Here is a 25,251-nt window from a genome sequence, read left to right as displayed (position 1 = left end):
GCATGTCAAAGGATTGGCAGACCCTTGCTGAGGGATGAGCTGCTATTGAATCCGCAGATATCATTACAACCCTTCAAGAAGTGGGTGATTGACTTTGTGGGACTAATTTAGCCTCCAAGAAAGAAGACGGGTGTGCCGTACATTATCACCGTGACTGAGTACTTAACCAGATGGGCAGAGGCGCAACCTATGAAGGACTGTACAAGTGCGACAACAACAAAATTCATCTTTGAGTACGTACTGACAAGGTTTGGTTGTCTAAACATTTTAATGAGCGATCACAGGACACATTTTCTTAATGAGATGATCAACGTGATGATAGAGGAATTTAAGGTTTACCATCAGAAAAGCACGCCATATCACCCGCAAGCTAATGGAATGGTAGAAGCATTTAATAAGATACTGGAAAACATGTTGACCAAGGTTTGCAATACACAAAGAAATGACTGGGATGTGCGCGTACCTGCGGTGCTATGGGCTTACATAACAACTTATAAGAATTTGTCTAGACAAACGCCTTTCAGGCTGGTTTATGGTGTTGAAGCTATGATGCCAATGGAATACATTGTACCTAGTTTGCGCATAGCGGTGTTCACAGGAGTGGTGGATCATAGAGACATGGAAGAAAGGCTCGCGCAGCTGGAAAAAATGGAAGAAGATAGGTTTTTGGCTGGATTCCATCAGCAAGTTCAAAAGGAACGCGAAAAGGCATGGCACGATCGGCACATCAAACTGTGCACCTTCAAGGTAAATGATTTAGTGTTATTATATGACAACAAGTTTGATAAATTTCTAGGAAAATTTCGGATGCATTAGCTGGGGCCCTATGTCATCAAGGAGATTATCGATGGTGGAGCAGTTCAGTTGGTAAATTTGAATGGAGAGCCATTCCTAGGGAGGGTGAATGGTAGCTGATTGAAGCCATACACCGGGGATTTGGCCAGATGACTATATGGTGGAAGCACAGTCTTAGCACTCCAGGCAGCTGAAAGGAGGCATGGGACTATAAAATACATTGCCCAGGTTGTAGAGTTGCGCGGTTGGGGTACTGCGCGGAAGGGAGGATTGTCACAGTGTCAGCAGAAGTGTGAAGGGATCTGCATTATTGAAGGAGAGACCACGCAGGGCAGCCAGAAAGTGACCGTTATGGTCACTATTCATGACTTGATAGTGGGAAAATGACTAAATGGAGCGAGGGGGCCGAAATTAAGTCAGAATTTAAGAGAAATATATTTGAAAATCTGCCGCAACTCTGGCATTTATGAACTGATTTTGGGGGGAACGGTCAGATTCAAATTTGAAATTGCCTATAAATTATAGATGGCCGACCAACGAAAAACACTTGGCATTTTGAGAATTGAGGTGTTGAGCTATCAGGCGCACATGAACCTTGATTATTTCGAGGCTTTGGTAGCGAGTTCAGTGTTTGAGAAATTGTCGAAGGAGACTTAGGAGCTTTTAACTGGAATTATGTGTTAGCCTCACTCTCTTAAAAATCAATAATAAATCCAATTATTAAATTAAAAAAATAAAATCATGAGAATTCCTCAAACCAAGGTGTCTAGTTTGGATGAGAGATTCTCTCCAACTAACTCTCCTAAATTAGTGTGTAAGTTGAGAAATTGTCTCAACCAAGTGAGTCTAAGATAGATGCACTATCTTAAGACCACTTACTCATGTATTTAAATGTATTATTAAATTTTTTGAATAATGAGAATTACATGAGTATGAGAGACCACATGATGGCTCTCTGCCTTTTCCGCCAGTTTAATTTTTGTGTGTTAAATTGTTATGCATATGGTTATATGGTTTTGTGATTCTTCTTCATGTGGTATCAAAGAAAGGTTGTGAAATATGTTTTTGCTGTGGTGGTTTGGGCACTATTGCTAAATGTAGTTGTGTTGCTAGTGCAACCGGTTTGCTTGATGGAATTGTCTGGTGTGTACCTGGACCGAGTCTAGATTTAGCGTGGACCATTGGATGAGTGAATGCTGAGAATGGAGTTTTCGAAGCCCATGTAAACTGCGTAGTGTATCTGCACATAATCTTAGAACTGTGTGTTGGCGATTTTCGTAAAAAAAAAATTCCAAAATTGGGGAGGACTCTGCAAATGGAGTTTATCAGGAAGTTTTCATATTTCGGAAGCACTTCCATCAGTTTTGTATATAGATTACCACTCTTAAAATCTCAATTTCTGTATTTCTCTTGCTTGTAATCTTTTTTCTTAGTTCGATTCATGGGGTAAGCCTATTTGACAGACAAGATTGTGTACTGCGAGAGGCTCAGATCAATTTTTCATACACAGAGTGCCTGCTTCTTTAAGTTAGCTGATGAGAGAAAGACTCCGTTAGTGCCTTGAGAGTTTGTACTAAAGATTGATCTATGTGAATTCTCAGCTGGATCCCATAAAGAAATGTCCAGAATCAAACCTGGACTAGTTGTGTGAAACTCCCACTGGTCTATCAATAAGAGCACAACCCAATTTGATTTATGCGTGAACAATTTATCTAGTCTCACACTCAAACCTTCAAGCACATCACCTCACTTATGCATCTCAGAGTCGGGGGTAGAGAGAACGTAGAGCCTATATTCTAATTGTGAAAAAGGGCTACAGAGGGAGAAAATGACCATTGTTGTTCTGATATGATATGACAACGAAAATATATTTATATATATCGACTTGGGCACTTCCCACTAAACCTTGGTGGTGAAGTTCGTGGTGATCTGCATGTCTGAGGCAGTACACATGTGTGTGAAAAGCTCCGCGCCTAAAAGTTTGTGTGTGTGATAGAATCCTCAGAACGTAGAGGCAGTCCAGAGAAAATATTGCATCTAACAGAGAGGGTTAGATGCTTGGCTTCCATTAAACTGCAAGCCATATTCTTGAATGAGCACCAAGTCCATAGCAGAAAGACTGGGATCATCCTGAATCAGCTTATGAACCTGTGAAGAATCGATCAGAGATCCCCTGTCCCCAAACGAAACAGGCATGTCTACGCCTGGATTAAGCTCCCCAAACATTGATTCGATCCAGCTAGCTAAATCCGAGGGGTTATATTGCACAACCTCAGAAGCCAAATGAGATATTCTCGGGTCTTGATCCATCCCCATAATTCTCTCCAGTTGCTCCAGCTTCTGTGCAACATGGGCTAAATCATAGGCCTATACAGTATACCCAGAATTTGCTAGAATCCCATCAATCTTAGATTCTACCTTCACACCTGACTAAGAACAGCCCATCATATTTTTTGTGCCCTGGACTCTATCCCAGGACTTGCTGTGTGAAATCGCGATGAACACCAGTTTGATGCAGTTCGATCTCTGGACCTAGAGATAAGTGTATTTTTTGTTAAGTAATGTTTTAGAGGGATTTTTTTTAAGTTGGTGAAAAGCTTTTTAGGTACTCAATTTCTTTTATTGAGTAACATTTTGAATGGAGAGAATGAGTGGTGAGGAGAGAGAATGAGTGGAATACGAAAGAGAATTCATGATATGGTGTATTCATAAATATTTTTAGGATGGGTCATAAAGTTGGTTTTTTTTAATATTGGAGTGATAAGAGTTAAGAAGTTTGCAATTTTTTTTTTTTTTGGAGATATAAGTGATCATAGAATTTTTGGATGAGATAAAGGTGCCTTAAAAAAAATTTAATGGAGAGAAAAGATGTATAAATCTTTGGAGTGATAAGGTTGTAACTTGCACTTTGACAACTTCCATTTAATTTTGAAGACAAGTTGCTTCAAGGGGCCGTGAGCTTGGTATTCTAATTTTTGGAGAAATTTCATTCACGATGTTGTGAAGGTGAAGATTGATGTACTTCAATATTTAATAAAGACATATTTTTTTGCGGTGTTAATGTGTCCTAGATCCGCCCTAAGTTGAATAAGGGGATCTTAGGTACACCATGTGTGTTTGTGATCATGCATGATTCTTGATATTGTTTTTGTTTTGTGTCTAGTTTTGACACTAACCTTCATGTGGTATCTTTCTAATATGGTACACATGTAGCATACAACACATGAATGAATTGCGTGCACATAATCATTTTCATTCAAGCTTATGTAGTCAAGCGAACTACAAACAATCAAGAAGTAGAAATACATTATCAAGTTGCCAAAGATGATTCCACATCAACATCCAATCAAGTTAATGAAGTTGTCATCGACATCAACAACATTTGCATCACTTCAACAAGAATTTTTTTGAAATTGCACTTGCACCATTTTTTAATAAGCTCAATACAAACCTGTAACTTGCAAATCATAATTTGTAAGTTGGATTGTAATCAAAGTCAAATTAAGTAAGGGTGAATTCTTGGTTGAAACCGACACCCACTCTTTGAATTGATAGGGAATTAATTAAACCTGTGAATCCATTGTTCAAATCATTTGTATCTTGGGTGCATTTTTGATAGTATTCGACACCCTTATTTTGATCAATCAAGAGTGTAAGTTCAAGCAAGTGCAAATCTCTCAACCTCATGTGAGCCTAAAACTGATTGAAGCAAGCATCAAGCAAGTGTGAGTTCAAACAATCAATTAATCAAGCGAGCATGCAAAAATCAACCAAACATCAAGCGAGCGAGTTCTAAAAATCCAAAAAATATTGAAAGCAAGCGAGCGTGAGTTCCAACAAGTTCAAATGGTGAAAAGCATTCAGTTATTAAATATTCTTAACAATTTGATCCTCTCAATTGCTGAAGACATGGTGCAAATTAGCAAAGCAACTCTTGTTGACATTTCAATGAATCTCGAACAAGCACATGAAACAATTGAGTTCCTTAAACTAGAGTCGCAACTACAAAGAGATGAGGTGCAACAGAAGAGTGCTTCTTCCAAGTCATTCAACCATACAGATGAAGATAAAAATGTTGATTCCAAATCACTCATCCAAACAGCTTCAAGTGCCGAAGTTGTTCATGATCAAATTCAACTTTATTCCAAACCAATCATCAAGCCATGGGAAGAACTCCAAAGTAACAAAAATCGACGAGGATTACAATATGACAAAGATGAAAACAACTTGCATATCCCTGATTATTCTAAGCTAATCCAGTTCATCAATGCAGGGTTTCTTGATCAAATAACATCAACAAGCCATGGGAAACTTGGAGACCGACGTCAATGCACACAAACTAAAGCTGTAGACAAATAGAAATGCACACAAACTCAAGTTGCAGACAAGCCAAAATGTTCTCATTGTTAAAGAGTAGGTCATCTAGAAAATTAATGTTTTGATCTCCATCCTTGTCACCATTGTGGCAAGTAGAATCATTCATCAGAGAAATGCTACAAACAAGACCAACTTGCCAGATTAAAGATTGATTATTCATGGATTGATCCCTGGGAATGGTCATCCACAACCAGAAGATTGTACAAGTTTTACAATCGGATTCACTCACACATATTGCAGCCAACAATCAAATGAAAATGGTACTCTCGTACAGTTGAATGGGGGAGTACATCAGTGAAATACCCCTCCACCTACAGGGGGGAATTCAAATATAATTTTTAGAAGAATGCCTCTCCTTTCACCTAACAAAGGGGGGAAATGTCAATGAAATTGACAAGTGGTTGTCAGACTAAAAGTCTTGACAACATCAGTGAAGCAGCCAATGGGCATCTTCATCAGCCAGTGGGCGTTCATCAAATTGTGTCAGTGGACACCGGATGTTGCTTTCAAGAAAAGGATAGTTGGATCCTTTTGCAGCTTGGCATGTGATGCAGTTGTCAAGCGACATTTAGAGATGAATCCGACATGCAACTGATTCATGTTCTCTTCAGATTTGAGTTTTTTTTTTCAGCATCCAACTTTGGCGGCTTTTCAGGCGAATGTTTTTTGAGGATCAACTTGAGAACTTGGAAGATGGTTCCTTGTTCATTTTGGATTTATCATTGGGGGGGGGTGGAATGTTAGCCTCACTCTCTTCAAAATCAATAATAAATCCAATTATTAAATTAAAAAAATAAAATCATGAGAATTCCTCAAACTAAGGTGTCTAGTTTGGATAAGAGATTCTCTCCAACTAGCTCTCCTAAATTAGTGTGTAAGTTGAGAAATTGTCTCAACCAAGTGAGTCTAAGATAGACAGACTATCTTAAGACCACTTACTCATGTATTTAAATGTATTATTAAATTTTTTGAATAATGAGAATTTCATGAGTATGAGAGACCACATGATGGCTCTCTTCCTTTTCCGCTAGTTTAATTTTTTTGTGTTAATTTGTTGTGCATATGGTTATATGGTTTTGTGATTCTTCTTCATTATGTCAGCACCTGTGGAGACTGCAAGTGTTGGAGAAGACATGGAAGCTGAAGGAGCTACCCCAGAGGTGGTAAGTGAAAAGGTACCTGTAGAAGTACCCAAACCACCAATGTCGCCCAGGCTGAGGCCTACACCACCCAAAGAAGGTCCCAAGATGAAGAATGATAAGTAGAAAGAAACACAGCCGGTGTGAGAGTCGCTAAGGAAACACCTGAAGAAATAAAAGGCTACTACACAATAGAAGGCCAAGGTAGAGGACCTGGAACTTGATGAGGACATAGAGGACGTCAGTGTATGCGTAGAAGATGTTGACATGGGGATAGAAGACGTTGACGTTGAGGGGGCAGACCGTATCTCCAAGCTGCCACCATATATCCCTTCGCGCCGAGGCAAGGCAAAGGTACCAAAAGACATCGATGAGAACAAAATCACATTGTTCACCCTGTTGCTACCAGACAAAATCACATTCAAAGGACCACACCTGGCGCGTATCCCCCTTCTAAAGCTAGAGGATTAGGATTTAGCAGATACATAGTGCTTTACCCACTTGGCGACTAATACATTCATGCACCGCATCTTCTATAAAGACTTTGGTGTGACCGCGCTGGAGCCAAGAAAGTGGATAAAAGGGGTGGAGAAGGCAGGATTGTTCAACCTGCTATGGGTACCGGATTACAACCAAACACCCATAACTTTGATAGTGATTGAGCAGTTGTTATGCTTAGTGCATGATGGGTGCTTGTGGTTAGGAGATCCAATACCAATAACTGACATGCTAATCCACATAATCACCTTTTTCTTACACTCAGGTTTGAATTCGGCCATGGCATTTGGCCGAAAGTTGGGTGAACGTGACCTCGCCGAACGTATGAAGGACAAGTTCAAGCATGCCAAGAAGTTGCGTGACTACTCCATCTCCAGCACAACCAATCCTGCGATTAAAGTAGACACTCAAATTTTGGCAGGGAAGATTATGAGGAAGTGTCACTGAGATGAAGTGCCGGTACCAGCAGTTTCTTTAGCAACCCAGTGCGCGGAGGGCATATAATGCAACTGGGTGCTCTACCTCTACAATGAGTTCCTCGCAAACTGTAGAGAATTGCAAGATCAAAGAATGAATTTCCACTATGCATGGCTGCTACTGTCGATTGTACTGGTTGCATGGGACTTACCAAAGGACAGTTAGTTTGCTCTAATTGCACTGGAGATACTAGAAGCAATGAAGTTTTCTTCGCTTTGGGCCACGAAGGACCCCCAAAGGATCAAGGACAACAAGATATTTTGGATTCTTATGGAATCAAGCATCCACACTGCCATCAATCGCAAGTCACGACTCTTACCAACTATCTTTGAGCAGTTTTCTAAATATGTGGAGTTCAAGGTGAACTCCCACTGTGTCCATCGAAGTGCGGAAGGACCCCGCATAGAAATGCTATGATCTTCCATACCTAGCGACGGATGATGCAATCACCATTGTTCTAGAGATTTGGCCCGCAGAGTGGCATAAGGCCTCAGACTTATCAGCTGGGACTAGTAAGTCTATCGTGAAGCAGAAGAAGGAAGAGGCCAGGTTAAAGATGGAGCAGTTGGCCAAAAAACAAAGGAAGGAAGCTGAGGATAAAGCCACAACAGAGCATGCAGCAAAAACATAGGCAGAAGAGGAGGAGGAAGAGGATGACCATGACTCTGATAGGAGTCATAAGTTGCCTTCTCCACAGACAGACGAGGAGGAGCAGCGCTTAGAGCAGGGAGGAGCAGACCTGGAGACTACTCCATTCTGAGTTAAGCGCATAAGGGATCAGGAGAAAGTAGGGCCGCGGAAGAAGTACAAGGCCAACAAATCGTCCCTGGACCCAATCACCTTGACATAGGGTGATTTGAATGATATCAATGATATAGTGAGGGACACGATCGCAGAACTACTGCAGCAGTTCGAGCAACAGTAGAAACAGGCCTTGGTTGTCATTCAAATGGGTCTGCGCAAGCTGCAGAACTAGGCGACTTAGGCGCAGACCATTGTAGGGCGGGGAGGTGCAGCGTGAAGCAGTTTGGCGTCGGGAACCTTAGACACAATAGAGATGGTACATACAATGGATCCCCAAGCTATCGCGTTTCCGGATGGAGCATTGGCCGCAGAAGTAAAGGCTGACAGGGCCACTGTCAGTGCCATCAAACAAGTCAGGTTAAACTTGGTCGTGCTTCCAATTGAAGCCCTACACACCCTACTGGATGGTATGATCGTGGAAATATAGGCTCAAGAACAGTGCGCTTTGAACGTTATTAACGAGCAGAAGCTGAACAATGCACAGATGTTCACCGAAAAATCGTCTGTGATTGATCTTCTTAAGAAGATCACAGAAAAGAATGAGCGCAAAACAACTATGTTGGCTAAGGCATGCCAAACTATTCCAGAGCTGAACATCCCCGACTATGCCAGAGCTGAACATCAGGAAGCTCGCTGCAGGTGTGCATGAGGCACGAACAGAGCTCACTGAGGTTTAGTTTGAATTGAACCTTAAGATCACGGAACTTAAGTTGAGGTCCTAGCCTTTGACTCCACCAGAAGTTAAAGAGAAGTGTGTGACCACTGTAAAAGATGTCATTGCAGCTATTGAGACCACTATGAATGATTTCACTGCGTTCTTCAAGCAAGCACTCGAAGTAGTAACCAATTTGCAGGAAGATCCCAACCTGAAAAGACTAGAGACTGAAGCACTGGAGCTGCAGCAAAAGTACGATGAGGTCAAAGCAACGACATGCACCGTTTCCATCATGCAGAGGTTGGAAAAGCTGTAGGAAGTGAAGGCATTAAAGGAATAGGTGGATGTAGCTCAGTGTAAAGACGTAGTACTGAAGGCCAGATTGGGGCCTTGGCTGGAGGAATCCTATGTACTCATTGCCTCCACTGAAGGGAAATTGGCTAGTCTGTAGACGACACAACAAAAAATGCAAACAGATAGCACAGAGCCAACGACGTTGTAGATGGTCGAGCAGGTTAAGCAGGTGGCGACGCAGTGTATAGCCAAGGTTGCAGTTGTACAAGTGGAGCTGGGAGGTATTTGTGACAAGATCTCCGCACTGGCCGAGTGACTCAGGGTGAGTCACCAGATTTGTATTGGGGGCCTGTTAGGAATGGGTCCCCTAGGGTCAATTTTGGGGTTAAAAGCCAAATTTTTGGGGCTAAAGGCCCAAGTTTTGTATAAAGAATGTAAAGTCTCTACATTTTGTGGTCGCGGAGTGCGCAGATGTAAACAGTCAAAAGGGGTTTCTGCCCTTAGTTTAGATAGTTTGTGTCGGCTTGATGAGACCTGCCCTTGGTCCATGAGCCATGGGAATGTATAAAAAGGGAGTCTTAGAAGAGTCTAAGAGAAGTTTTTGGTAGAGTTCTAAGTAATATTTTGTGTTTGTGAGAGCTAAGAGCAGAGATTCTTAGCATAGGAAGAGGCTTTGAAGCTGAGTGCACAGAGGCCTAGGGTAGAAGTTTGCAACAAGTGTGGACCCCTACAGTTGTGTGTGTAGGGAAGTTAGAGTCTGTACTGGAGATCTGAACCATAAATAAAGAGAATTATTCTAGAGATATCTGTGTATGAGTTATTTTACTTCTTTTATGAATGTTGCGATTATGTTATGTTGAATACTGGGTTTATGATTTAATGATATATTGATGTGCGAATCTATGTATTTCACTTTGTCATATAAACGCAAGTAAGAATATCTGTTTACACGAAGATAATCATAATTCATGTTGAAGTTAACCAATACTTAAGCTAATCGGGGTAAACACAGAAGTAAGGATAATTACAGAAGCGCGCAAGCATCTGATTGGCTATTTACGGTCCATGAAGGATGATCATAGACTTTTGCAGAGGCTTCAAGGACGAATAAGAGAATTACATTGATAAGCCCTAAAGGGCTTATAGGTATATGTGAACGAAGGGTCAGGGTATAAAAAAGACATCACAACTATCTCAGAGTGCGGAAACTTGGTTCCTGCATCCCCCTATACTACTTTGAGTGAGACTTCAGTTTGTGCTTCGCGGATTGATGCTAAAAGGGCCAGTAGTGTAGGGATTTTCTTGGCTACTTAACACTGAATATAGGTCAGGGCCCATCAAGCCAACACTTTTAAAAAAAGATTAATTTAAATGACCCACTTTTATAAATAAGTGAAATTCACTTTTACAATGGTACTTTATGAACTATCCACCAAATTGTAACTTAAATAAAAGATAAAGTGGCTTTAGAATTATAAGTGACTCATTTTTTATAATGGGTGAGAACACTTTTACATAAATTGACTTTAAAACATAAGTTACATGTGTTTTTTGAAAAAGTAACTCAGCAAAAAGAAAGACTGGAACCCAAGACCTATATTCTCATAAAGTAACTTTGGACCAAGTGAGCTAGTTTAAAAGGCTAGTAATTTTTGGAAAAGAGGAAGGATATTTTGTTTTTTTGTTTTTAACTCACTGAAGCTTTGAAGTGTGTGCTTCCTTAAAAACCCTATTTTTGCCTACAAAACAAAAAAAACCACACAAACCAAAACAAACACGCAAAAGTAATCCAAGCCTTATGACTTAAAGTTAGATTTGACCGGAAACTATATATTTTCCTCAATGTTTCTGGTTTTTCGAGATCACACTAAGGCATGGTGGAAAAGAGCATACACATGAGAAAAATCATTTCTTTCTGTTTCTGATTTTCCCAGACCGTATAGAGTCATAGAGAAAAGAGAATACGTAGAAATGAAAGGTATAGATCTAGTAATATAAAACAAAGAAATAAATAAATCAAAATAAACTAATAAATAAATAACTAAAACTGCAAATAAAGACTGTATACCTTAAGATCTTAAAAATAACGTAGCTAGGGCTACCAGAAACCTTTTCATGTGAAACAAAAGGGGTTCCTCACTGGAACATATGCTCCTAACATAATAGAGCAGTTATCTCGGCCTGAAAGTGGTCAGAAATAATAGATATAGGAAACAAGAGTTGGATCAAGTTGTACCAGCTTCGGATTTGGATCAGCAACGGATGTGGTGCTCAAATAGATCTGATACCATGTAAGAATTTATAGGGTAAGTTCCTTAGATATAACACCAAATGACACTGCTCACAAAAAGATCACATATGAATACACCAATATTCTTGACGTTGTTAAAACCCTCAAACAGGGAAATATTCCATAGCCTGAGCCAACGTGGCCACTTCAGAAAATTTATTAATGTAAAAGAAAGAAAATTTACATAAGCTTCTCTCATGAACGGTCACCTTACAAATGACCCTCCATGCTCTTTAAATATAGATCATGGACCAATCAGGTGTTAAGCCACAGATCAAGTGTTGATAATATTGAGGAGAGAATGAACCATCAGATCACTTCATATCTAGAACATATCGTGACTGTCGGATTGCAAGTTACAAAAAGTATATACTAAAGAAACACACTTTACCTAACTATAAACTAGACAAAGTTATACTTAACTATTTCCTATGTGTCGGAATATCCTAACAAAAATCGTAAATGCACTTTTCAAAATGAGGACTAAAACAACAATTCACCCAAGCAATCAATGACCAAACGAAATTAGTTTATAAGTGACCAAATGATAAGAACAAAGAAAAATCAAAACCAATTCTTACCAAATGAAATCAAACACAAACACAAGGCAAATGGAGGCTTTAGAGACACCACAAGGCACTCAATACTTAGGGAAGGTCAGTTGGAAGTAGGCTGATAAAGGAGACACTCAAAATAAGGGCACATTTTGTGAAAAACCAAGGGCCAACACTGGTGCAGAAGAGGGACCAGTGCTTTGTAACATTGGTACAAAGTGGGCCCAGGTGAGGTGCAGTGCTCTGTCAGAGGCACTAGGGGAACATTGGACCAGGGATAGAGAATTCTCACACAAAAATTGCAAAAGAGACTCAAAGAAATCACTTCCTAGGTTTGTTTTTGCCTGGGTAAATAAGTAAAGGTCTATCTAAGAGGTAATCAAACACAATGGACAAATAAACCACCAAGGAAATACATATATACCTAGCGGATTCGCCAATTTTTTATTCGGGTTTTACGCATTAGAGAAAATTTTAGCCTAAAAGTGCCCATGAAATTTTCACGTAATTTCCATGTCATAATATCTAAACCAATCAAAATCATTTAAATTTAAAAAGAGATACATGTCCTAAATAATTTTAAATTGTTTAATTTGGGTATGTGTGATATATTTTATTATTAATTTAGGCATTAGTGAAATATTTTATTATTAATTTCGGGATTTGTGAAATACTTTATTAATGTTATTTACCTAACTTACCCATATGAATTAGAATATCGAAAAATATATTAATGAAATATAAATCTTGATATTAGTGAAAAAATATAAATTAAAAATGTGTGTCTATTTCACATTAATAAGCATGCCCAAAAAAAACAAATTAGTTAAATATAAAATATATAGAGATAGTTAAGTATAAAATATAAATATAAACAACTATGGCTAAATATAAAATATCTAAATAGTTAAAAATATAAGATAATTATAGTTAGATATGAAATGGTTAAAAATAATTAAATATAAAAATTTGGTTAAATAGTTAAAAAATAGTTAAATATAAAATAATTAGAAAATGTATTTCAAAATGGGAAAATTACCAAATTTAGCCCAAAAATATAAAATATATAGTAAAATCTAAAATAGTTAAAGTAAATATAATTAAATATAAAGTAGTTAAATAGTTAACAAATAGTTAAATAGTTAGAAAACATATTCCAAAAAGGACAAATTACCGACTTCTGGCAAAAAAAATATATACCTGATAATATTATTGCTCAAGTAGACAATGTTGTTAAAAAAATACTCAAAAAATAGTTAAATATAAAATATGTATAAGATAATTAAATATAAAATATAAATATAGAGAGTTAAATTAAAATATAAATATTTGTAAACAATTATTTTAATAAAAGTGCCATATATTGAGGTATTTTGATAAAATAAAAAGTTAGAAATAATATATTAAATATCATGCTAATGAATATTGTGGAACATAGAAAAAAGTGAATTAATATTAAAAAATTATCTATATGCCAATTTTTATTAATTTCTTGATTTTTCCTTAGGAGGTCACTTTTAGGCTTAACTTTCCTGTAATAGTTCCAGACAAAAGTATCTCCCCTAGGTTTGGTGGAAAACCTAAAACAACAGAGAGATAAAGAACCCAATGCTTAACTTGAAATAAATAAATGATGGAATGAAGCCTACCGAGAATCTGTCCCAAGCTTCGCTCCTTCTTTATCTTGAATGCTCCAATTCCAACTCTGATTGCTAAAATTAGAACGTGCAAAGTCAGATAACACAAGCCAAGAAACTACGATATGTATGAAGTATCATCTAAATACTCTATTCAATAGATCAACATGGTCTTGAAATGCATGAAATAACAACATCACATATAGGAAAATAGAAAATTCTTTGCATTAATATAAATGGAAGGAGTTACAACCATAGATATATGTTGATGTTGTAGAAGAGCTTCTCTAGGTTGACTTGTCCTTTCTTTTTCATAATGTGCACCTATAATCACCCTAAATGCATGAAATGAAATCCCTCACAAAAATAGCCTAAGGGTATAATCACTCCCCAAAAGCCAACCTCTTGCATATGGAAGGTTGTAAATATATAGAGGAGTGGGGGAAGTTGGGAGTTCTTATCCAATTACCAATGTAAGGTTTTAGATCCACCTTTGATGGGAGGATGGGATCAAAGGATAAGGGATGGAAACTCAAAATTAGGTTAGGATAGGATTCGAATGTTTTATCTAAGGTAAATAGTTGTAACAAATTCTGGAAGCTTCTAAATTTTCTCTCTTTTTCCTGAATTTCTAGAACTAACACGTGCAAAGGGGAGCAACCTGTAGGTGATCAAAGAAGACCATAGAGGAGCAACCTGTAGGTGAACGTTGTCCAACAAAAGGCCAGGGAGTGTTAGTCCTAAAACTGGCTCAGATGATGCAGTTTCAGGTAGAAACTCTGGGGAATGAAAGAGGCATGCTTAGGGATTTGAGTTAGATGATGAAAAGGGGGAATAAGATGTTGATTTATCCCATTAGGAGGCCAATTGATCAGATGTGACAAAATGACCTATAATAGTCACCATTCAAGGGTTACTGTAGTTCAGAGTTGTTTATCTTCATATTGGATGACATTTTAACCCCGTATGAGTTTGTGAACTATAAGGGTTTCATTTTATCTACATATAGTCTAGTACTTTGTTCAATGGGTCTTGGGAATGACATAGTCTTGTTTGGGAGGTTTCTAACTTTTCGCTCTCTCACTCTGGTATTAAGTCTTGGGGTTTGTCTTGGGGTCATTTAACCTACTACAAGTCTTGTGCATCTCCATGTGACTATTCCACCTTGTCAGATAATGGAAAGTCATAGGGGAGGCGTCAGTACTAGATCTATTTCTTAGCCCAGGCATCTATTTGGATGGAACTTGGTAGCAACCTTGTTTGATTCAGTTCCTCTAGATATTATGAAGGAGATTCACCTTCTTGAATCTCAAGAATTTGGCGTTAAGGCCTACTTCTCTGATTCAGAGGTGGGTAATCATGATTTCAAATGGATTCCTGACCCTGGGAAGTTTAGAAGAAGAAGGTTGCATTTTTTGCATTCTGTTGTAGGTCGTTAACAGTTGGATACCTTATTTCACTTGGTTCTCCGAGACAAACAAGTTGATAATTATAAATTTTTTGCAGGTTAGGAGGACATAAAACGCTTCCTAAGGAGTATTCAATATTACTTGGATGGCATATTGATATGCCTATAAAGGGTGAAAAAGTATGTAGTCTCAGACTCTAATTCTGATTCTGAAAACCTCATTAACACTCCATCAGTTATTGATGTTCAATAGGTCAACATAGCTTCACCTCCCAACATTTATCCACCATCTAATGGGGCTCCTGTTTTTCTGGTGGTCATCTTAGACTAGGGGAATTGTCTTGGTTTCAAAGTTTGTTTTTGGTTTTTCTCTACAACGTCGATGGAACTACTGCCTTTGGTGGATAACATGGCATCAACCTGACATACTAGCTCCTCTTTCACTGGTTGTCATCTCAGACTAGGGATATTGTCTAGGCTGCACAGTTTGGTTTTGTTTTTTCTCTATAGTGTTAACTGCACCACTCGCTTTGGCGATTAACATGGCGTCAACCCGACATACTCATGGATGACTTCATTGAGCTCTAGTCCTAATACACTAGATAAAATTTCTTTTGTCTTTTTTTTTGGTACTCATAATCTTATCAATTTTTGGGTGGTATTTGGGTAATGTTTTGTAAAATAGTGATGATGGATGGTCAAGATAGTTCACTTTATTTATGGAATCTTTGATGCTACTTAGAGATATCTACTCGGATTTTCACTCCTAGATTAGTCTTTTTTTTAAAACATGGTCTCAATGTAAAATCTCCTTTATTAATAGAAAATTTTCACTGACTTACAAACAAAAACTTTGTCGATGGCTTCAACTTATGACGACTAATATAATAAAGATATAACATTCTCAATTTTTTTTCAAGATCACAATTTTTGTAAAGGAAGTATATACATGATCCATGTATTTACATTTGGGATTACCTATTGATGAAATTATATACATACACAACATGTAATATTATATATTTATGAAAAACATATATGCTTGTGTGACTTGGATATTCCAAAAAATGTTACTAAGGCATATTAGAGAAATATGTAAAAAATTCATATCCATTTTAATTATTAAATATGAGTAAAGTGTTGCCAATGAAATTTACTTTTCAATAAATTATACATATGATTTATTTCATTCGAAATTATTACACATTTCTTTATGCATAGGTTTGACATCTTAATGTTTCAAGCATTCTCAAATTTTAGTTCCTACACAAATTATTATTTGCTATTGTACATAAATTGGTAAATGTAGCCATAGGGATTTCATGATCCATTAAATGTGATATCATTGCATCACATATGCAAGTAAATTTAGAGGTTCATTACGATACTAATAAGGTAAAGAAAGATGGAATTGTGATTTAGGGTGTCGAATAACAGTTTTTCTATAGTAAATAAAATTGAGGTAAAGTAGTTAATTTAGTGTTGGTGGTTTTTTGATTTTAGGTTTTGATAGCTCATGATTTTTCCCATGATATTTTTATCTAAGAATTCTCTATATATATTTTACCATCCTAGAGATGGAATTGTGATTTAGGGTGTCGAATAACAGTTTTTCTATAGTAAATAAAATTGAGGTAAAGTAGTTAATTTAGTGTTGGTGGTTTCTTGACTCTAGGTTTTGATAGCTCATGATTTTTCCCATGATATTTTTATCTAAGAATTCTCTATATATATTTTACCATCCTAGATCCATCCTAATTCTGGATCTCTAGAGGGATCGAATCACTTTTCACTCTAAAAGAAATTTCACCTTAGTGGATTTGATCCCTCTGGACTCTTGGTAAATCAGGAATTAAGATGGATCTAAACTGATTTATTTGTGTCATATTATATATTTGATTAATTACTTATTTTTTACACTCTACGGTTATATAATGTATTGTATTTTTATGCTCATAGGTGTACCTCCTATTGAAATTGACTACTTTAAAGATTTTGCTAATTAAAAAAAGTGATTGTATGGTGTAAACTAAAAGATGCCAACATATTCTGGGCGTGGCCACTAAATCAATGAATAAAATGGATAAAAGTAATTTTAATGTTATTACATATCTAACTCAAGTGTTTAAACACTGTTTAAAATATTGTTTTACCACATCATGATTAAGAATTTACTGTGCCTTTTGTTTATGTCCACCTATAAGCAAAAATAAAAACACGTATGCGGATTAGAAAAAAATACCGTTAAAAATAAAAAAATATTTTAAAATGTGGATGCCTGTTGAACCAGAACGTGTCCCTCTAAACCTAAATTGTCTGTTACAATTCAAATCGTGATATTCCCATTAAAAATTATGAAACACCCATTAAAATGTGTGTTATGGTTCTCCAGTGCGCGTTACAGTTCAAGCCGTGCCCATGAGGTGTGGCGATTGGGGTTTGCAGTCATGAGCCATAACTAAACTATGACACCTGTAACGCTCCATTAATATTTTTTAGGGTTTAAATTTCAGTATAACGCTCACTTAATTATATAAGGTTCCATCAATTATATACTAATATAACAATTATATAAAGCTTCCATTAATAACAATTATATAATGCTCCCCAAATATAATAAGAGGGTTTTAATGTTTTAATTTAATAGAATATAATATGTCCATGTATAATAATATAAATATCACTAAATCATAATGGTTTATTACTCATTAAAATTTGTAATGTATGATATGTTCGATTTTAATGATATTTTTTCAATGTTTTTAATGTTTTAATATTCAGGTTTTATAAGGCTTTTAGATTTTCTATTATTAAATTTTAATATAATAGAATAAGTTTTATTATTATTAGATTTAGATTTAGATTTGTTATTAGATTTAAGTTTAGTATTGTTATTATAAATTTAATAATAATTATTAAGTTTTAATTAAGGCGGTAATATAATAATAATATTAAGTTCTATAATAGAAATATTAAGTTTTATTGGGCTTATAATAATATCACGTTTTATTATTATGTTTAATAATATTAATATTAAATTTTATCCGTTTTTATTTTTATTTTTCTTTCATGAAAAGTTGCTTTTATAATTGCTTTAGTTTTATATTAAAATAATGTTTAGTAATAAATAATATAATAATTTTAAATATTAAATATTTTTTATATTAATAATAATGGTAAGTTGGTTAGTAATTTTATGTTATAATAAATTATTTAAAAACATTATTATGGATTATTATTAATAGTATATTAACATTTAATATCACCCATACTAATATTAATAGTTATGTAAGATTAATAACAATTATATAATACTAATATCAATTATAATTAATATTTTTTATTAGAAATATTGATAATATTAATATTTATATTTATAATATTAATATTTATATTTATAATATTAATAACAATATTATTAATATTTTTGAGAGAGTTTTCTCTATCAAAAATATTGATATGGATCACAGAACCTAAATTCAACAATATTATTAATAATTATAATAATATTATCCACCTAGGGTAACTCAAGTGGCAATAGTTATGGAATGAAGTCTCATTGAATGAGAGATCTTGGGTTTGAATCTTGTGCTACCCTCCCCTCATAGCGGGGTGAATAATGGACACGTAAAATCGAAAATTGGAGAGTCTTACGAAACTTACAAAAAATAAAAAATTATCATAATATTATATTAATATTTTATTACATTAACAATATTATATTATTTATAACATCAAAAAAAAGAATATATCTATATATCTATATATATATATATAACTAATGTGTTGTGCTATTAAAAACATCATATAATATAATATAATATTAATATTACTTTTAACATAGATATTAAAATTAATAATAATAATGATATTAATATAGATATTATTAACAAAAATTATATATATAATAATATATAATATCCATTTTTAAGGTCACAGCCATCCAGACACCAAATTGGTGTATGAGACCCCCTTTGTAACGACCTGCAGTTCTGGGCATGCGGGTGGAACGTGCGTGCGTGCGGGTAGAGCTGAACGAACAACGTTTGGCTTGGAGTGCGGCTGTGGTTGGACGATATGCAAGCTCAGACTTGGACGAAGTGTGTGCGCATAATAGGAGGAGGGCGAGTGACTTATACGCATGGGAACGTGATGTAAAACATATGAAGGCTGACCTATGACTCAAAGCCAAGCTGACGACATATTGCAAGAAGTATGGGTGCGTGTAGAGCATGGAGGACAAGTCGGCCGGGTGAGCCAACTTGCCCTGCCATGGATATATATTGGGAGAGCGTGGAGCTCATTCCACCATCGATCAATCATTCAATCACACAACATATTCGCTCAAGAGAGTAAAGGCGCAGGTCTAGTGTGCAGTACTAAGGAGGAGGCGCAGAATTAGTGATGCGCCAATTCTTGGGCAGGGCTGCACGAGGAAGACTTGGTTGAGCTCAGTTTTGGGTGAAGGTGCGGGCAGGAGTGCCCGGTGGTTGGGTGAGGGCGTGCATGGGTGTGTGGTGTGTGGCGCCCGACGGTCGGTTGAGGCATGCACGGGTGTAGCGCCCGGTTTGTGCAATGACTTGGCACGGGTTCTTGGGTGACTCGGGTGAGTGCCCACCCGTCGTGCAAGTGTGCACGGTGACTTGGTGAAGTGTTGAGATTGTGAACGGAGGTGTGTCTCGGGCAAAGGCGCCCGTGTGTGGCAACTTGGAGGCGCGCCTGAGTTGGGCAAACAACATGATCATGCGACGAGGTGAATGAAGGGTTAGTGAGTCATGCGGCGACCATGCGAAGGTGCCGACGAGCTGGGCAACCGAGTTTGCCAAAGTTGTGAAAATTGGCTAAGTATAAATTTGGGGTTTCCCAAGGACTTAGTCTGTACTTTGTAAAAGTGGAAAAATTGTATAATATATTGATTCGGGCAAACTCATATTGCAGGGAGTTGCCCCTCCCTTTATACTGTTGTGCATTTCTCTTGTATAATGCTTTTTATGTGAATGTTATGGGCTTTCACTTGTATAAAGGAACACATTAATAATACTTGGTAACGAAAATAAAACTAAGTATGGAATGTTAGGCATAGTCTACAATCGTAAGTATTGGTGAAAAGAAAACGGTTGGTAGTGCGCACCTCGCTATAAGCAGTTGAAAAACTACTGCAGGTGTAGGGGCGTGACAGTTGGTATCAGAGCTCGTGTTCGGGTTGAGAAGTGCTGATCCCACTGCACTATCGTGACAATTGGTATCAGAGCTGGTGAACTGAATCAAGGAGCTGATTCTGCAAAGACCGAAGACTTGAAAGGGAGTTCAAGCTTTGCAGGTGACGGATGGAATGTTAGGGTGATTCAGGTGAATGATGAAACAAGTTTAGCAGAGGTGAAGCTTCGTGCTTGGGCCAAGCTGAACGACAAGGCATGGAAGGTTTGAAAGAATGCGAAGGGAAGCTCTTGCTTACCTTATACAGGTTGAAGCGGATGAAAGAAGAGAACCCCCGGATTCGAAAGGAACTTGAAGTCTTGGAAAGGAATGTTGAAGATGAACTTCTTCAACTTGGTTGGACATTGGAGCAGGATGAAGTTGCAGATTGTGTTGACAAGGAAGAGGAAGTCGTGATGTTTGAGGATGTTGCAGATGTGACAACGATGGAGGATGAACTTGAGATCGATCAAGTTGGACCGAGATTGTGCAGTTTGCAGACATGGATGGATGAGGACACTCCTATGGAGGAGCCTCATGATGATGATGAAGTAAGTATTGATACTTATGTTTCACTTGAGCATTTGGTAGATGAACCGTATGCAGGGAAGGGCAAAATTAGTTTGTCGATGCTAGGGAGGATCTTACCATGGATGTCTATGATGAGACCTTGTATGGAGAAGCAAGGATTGTTGATTGTTGTAGGACTTGTTGGGGTTGTTTGTGACCTTATGGTAGAAGGTACAAAGGCCCGTGACAAGGGAGGAACATGATGATCGTTGCGGAAGATTTGGCCATGCTTTAGCCATGTGGACTCATGGACATGATTGGAGGGCACACACTTGAGGTACGATATGCTTGGGTGGACTTCTCATGGTCGAGACCAAGAGAGCAAGTCTTGGTGGAACCTTTAGTGGGGGAGCTATGATGGAAGGGACTTGTGATGATGATGATATGGTCGGGTGACCGAGTTCACTAGACCGAAGATTGCAGACTTGGATGAGGATGATCGATTGTTGTGATGGGTCTACTTGGTTGGACTACACGGGCAACTTAGTCATGGACATCAGGTTGGAGACATGGAGCATGGCAATCTTATGCAGGGACATGATGCAGGAGCACTTGAAGAGGTGTCACTTATGGGCATCCAATGAGGAGTGCCAAGACAAGGATGTTATGCAGGTGGATTTGCTGATGTGACATGGAGATGTTTTACTTATGAGCCGATGGAGAGGTTGGGAACTCTTGTACAACAAGGCCATGGACTTGGATGGAGTTGTGAGCAGACTATGGAGCATTCCTACTACATGGAGAGCTGAGGCATCTTGCTGAGACCTTTGGGCCGAGACTTGTATGCTTCCTGAGATGTTGGTTGGAGATGACTCATGGAGCTCATGATGACATGAGGTTGTGACTTTTAGGGACTTCATATATGGTGGACTTGGAGCATCTGATGCATTGAGGAGCTGAGGTCAGAGACTTTGATGCAGGATGGGGTGCATACTTTCAATTACATGTATGGGTGTGGCTTGGAAGAGTGACTTGATGTGAAGGATCGATATGACACTTTGAAGAGATGGAGTTACAACGATGATGATGCCTTGGTGGCAACACTTGGGCATGGGTTGAGCCGAGACTCAACCACTTTTGACACATGAGAGCTGATTGATCTATGATCATAGGCAGCACATGGATAGATGAGACAAGTATATACTTGTTTCTATGGCAGACTTGAGGGATGACACATTGCAGATATGATGGAGGTTGCTTCATGGACCTGGATGTGGCACATCGAGAGTTGGATTTTGATGAGATGGTCTCTTCATCTTGAGGAGGCACACATATGGATGATGACGTTGGGGTAGATGTAGCCGATTTCATGCAGCACATTAGTACCAGACATCATGGACAACATGTTGCAGATGAGATGAGGGCTACTTCATGGACATGAGCATGGCTTGCACTTGTTGGAGATGGATTCTTGATCGAGTTGAGGATGTGACAGGATGTTTTGAGAAATGACTGATGATGGCATGAGGATGTGCATTCTCATGGTTTGAACGTGACAGTTGGATTAGCTACCCAACTAGTTCAGACATGGGGGCTAGCAGTGTGCAAAGATGTGTTAGCATTGTGTTGGAGTATCATGGTAACAGTTCACATGAGTATAACACATGATGAGATCGACACGAGAGGTTGCAGGAAGCATGTAGCTTGGATGGAAGGACCAGCCTTCCATAGTGGGAGCAGCATGTGGAGATTGTGACAGGGTGATCGATGGTCATGGATTGATATGATTTCCGATGTATGACATACCAATGAGGTGTATAACTTGGTATGGTGATCTTGGTGACAGATGGTTGTCAGGACGAGACATGATGGAGACGATGGTTCTACATATGTTGCAGAGATGTTTGCAGTATGTGGAGGAGTTAACATCATGGATTAGATAGTTGTTGATGATCTTGGTGGATGGCTACCAGGATGGTATGTTGTCGAGGACGACAACAACTTCAAGTGGAGGAGGATGTAACGACCTACAGTTTTGGGCACGCGGGTGGAACGTGCATGCACACGGGTAGAGCTGAACGAACAGTGTTTTGCTTGGAGTGTGGCTGCAGTTGGAAAATATGCAAGCTCAGACTTGGTTATGCGAAGTGTGTGCGCATAATAGGAGGAGGGCGAGTGACTTATACGCATGGGAGCATGGTGTAAAACGTATGAAAGTCGACCTATGACTCAAAGGCAAGCCAACGACATATTGCAAGAAGTATGGGTGCATGTAGAGCATGGAGGACGAGTCGGCCGGGTGAGCCAACTCACCTTGCCATGGATATATATTGGGAGAGCGTGGAGCCTATTCCACCATCGATCAATCATTCGATCACACAACATCTTCGCTCAAGAGAGTAAAGGTGCAGGTCTAGTGTGCAGTACTAAGGAGGAGGCGCATAATTAGTGATGCGCCCATTCTTGGGCAGGGCTGCACGAGGAAGACTTGGTTGAGCTCAGTTTTGGGTGAAGGCGCGGGCAGGAGCACCCGGTGGTTGGGTGAGGGTGTGCACGGGTGTGTGGCGCCCGACGATCGGTTGAGGCGTGCACGGGTGTGGTGCCCGGTTTGTGCGACGACTTGGCATGGGTTCTTGGGTGACTTGGGTGAGCGCCCACCCGTCATGCAAGTGTGCACGGTGACTTGGTGAAGTGTTGAGATTGTGAACGGAGGTGTGTCTCGGGCAGAGGCGCCTGTGTGTGGCGACTTGGAGGCGCGCTCGAGTTGGGCAAACAACACGATCATGCGACGAGGTGAACGAAGGGTTGGTGAGTCGTGCGGTGACCGTGCGGAGGTGTCGACGAGCTAGGCAACCGAGTTTGCCGAAGTTGTGAAAATTGGCTAAGTATAAATTTGGGGTTTCCCAAGGACTTAGTCTGTACTTTGTAAAAGTGAAAAAATTGTATAATATATTGATTCGGGCAGACTCATATTGCAGGGAGTTGCCCCTCCCTTTATACTGTTGTGCATTTCTCTTGTATAATGTTGTCTATGTGAATGTTATGGGTTTTCACTTGTATAAAGGAACACATTAATAATACTTGGTAACGAAAATGAAACTAAGTATGGAATGTTAGGCGTAGTCTACAATTGTAAGTATTGATGAAAAGAAAACGGTTAGTAGTGTCGTACCTCGCTATAAGCGGTTGAAATACTACTGCAGGTGTAGGGGCGTGACACCCTTGCTTGTGGGACAAGGGACCCACCTCCGCGCAATGATTTGACTGCTAAAGTCTATGAAGGTATACATACTCTACCCCCTCTAGTTTTGAACCTGTGACCTTTTAGGAGGAAACACATGCTCTTAACCATTAGGCCTACTGAAGCTGTAATATAATATTTTTTAAATAATATTAAAAACACATTGATATTAACCCTACTAAAATTAATAATAGTTTAATATTAATTAGAACTTATATATAATATCAATAACAATTATATAATAATAATATTAATTTTTAGTAATACCTTCCTTCCTAAAAAAGAATGATAATATTTATATTAATACTAATAACCTTAATAATGATATTTATATTTATATTAATACTAACAACTTTAATAATAATATTATTAGTAATAATAATAATGTTAGATTAATAATTTTTATTAATATTAATATTGTAAATCTTTAACATATTTGAGCTATTAAAATGATATTCTATAATAATATTACTATTAACATTTATATTAAGATTATTAACCAGAATATTAATATTATTATTAATATACATATCATAAATAATATTAAAAACATATTATATTAACCATATTGATATTGATATTGTAATTGTAATTGTAATTAATATTAATAATTAAAACTATTCTAATTAATTAATATTCATAATAATACTACTGTGGTTATTAATTAATAATTATTATTTTAATTGTTACTATTCATAATCATACCAATATTTAATATTATGGATATTAAATATTAGCAAAATACATCCCTTATTTGATTATTATAATAAAATTATCAAAATAATATTATAAACCTGAGAGATTAATATGAAAAGCCAAAGATTTAATCCCTTGGATTTATAATGTAAATATATCATACGTATAACAATATATCATTATTAAGGTTTCTCAAGTGGTTTTTTCCAGTCTAATTTAGGGTGATGTATTTACGATCTCTCTGCGGTAATAATTCATGATCTTTCTGCGGTAATAGAAAAACAATCTGGGGCACATGCATCTGTGGTCCGGCTTGCTATATCAGGTACACACATTCCTTATATTTTTTTAATACATATCTGTTCATATATTTTCAAGTATGAATAATTCACCGCAATCACCAAAGATTACCAAAGGTAGACCTAGCACAGCTACTCTACAGAGCCTTTATGAGTATATAAAATCTTTAGAGAAACATAGAGAAGAAAGAGAAGTTAAGCTACAAATAGAGTTAGCAGCCATGCTGGAAAATAAATTCACATCTCTTGAAGACAAGATCCAAAAACAAATAGAAAATAAAATAGAACTATTGGAGAATAAGATGGAGGCAATGGAAACTAGGTTGCAGGTTATAGAAAAAAAAACCAAGATATGAGCCAAACATCTCAGCAAGTAGATGT

The sequence above is a fragment of the Pinus tabuliformis genome, chromosome 3_2 (genome assembly GCF_031772625.1).
Source record: "Pinus tabuliformis cultivar Carrire ecotype Pingquan chromosome 3_2, CPIR1, whole genome shotgun sequence".
Taxonomy (NCBI): domain Eukaryota; kingdom Viridiplantae; phylum Streptophyta; class Pinopsida; order Pinales; family Pinaceae; genus Pinus; species Pinus tabuliformis.
Note: the sequence above shows the minus strand (reverse complement) of the source record.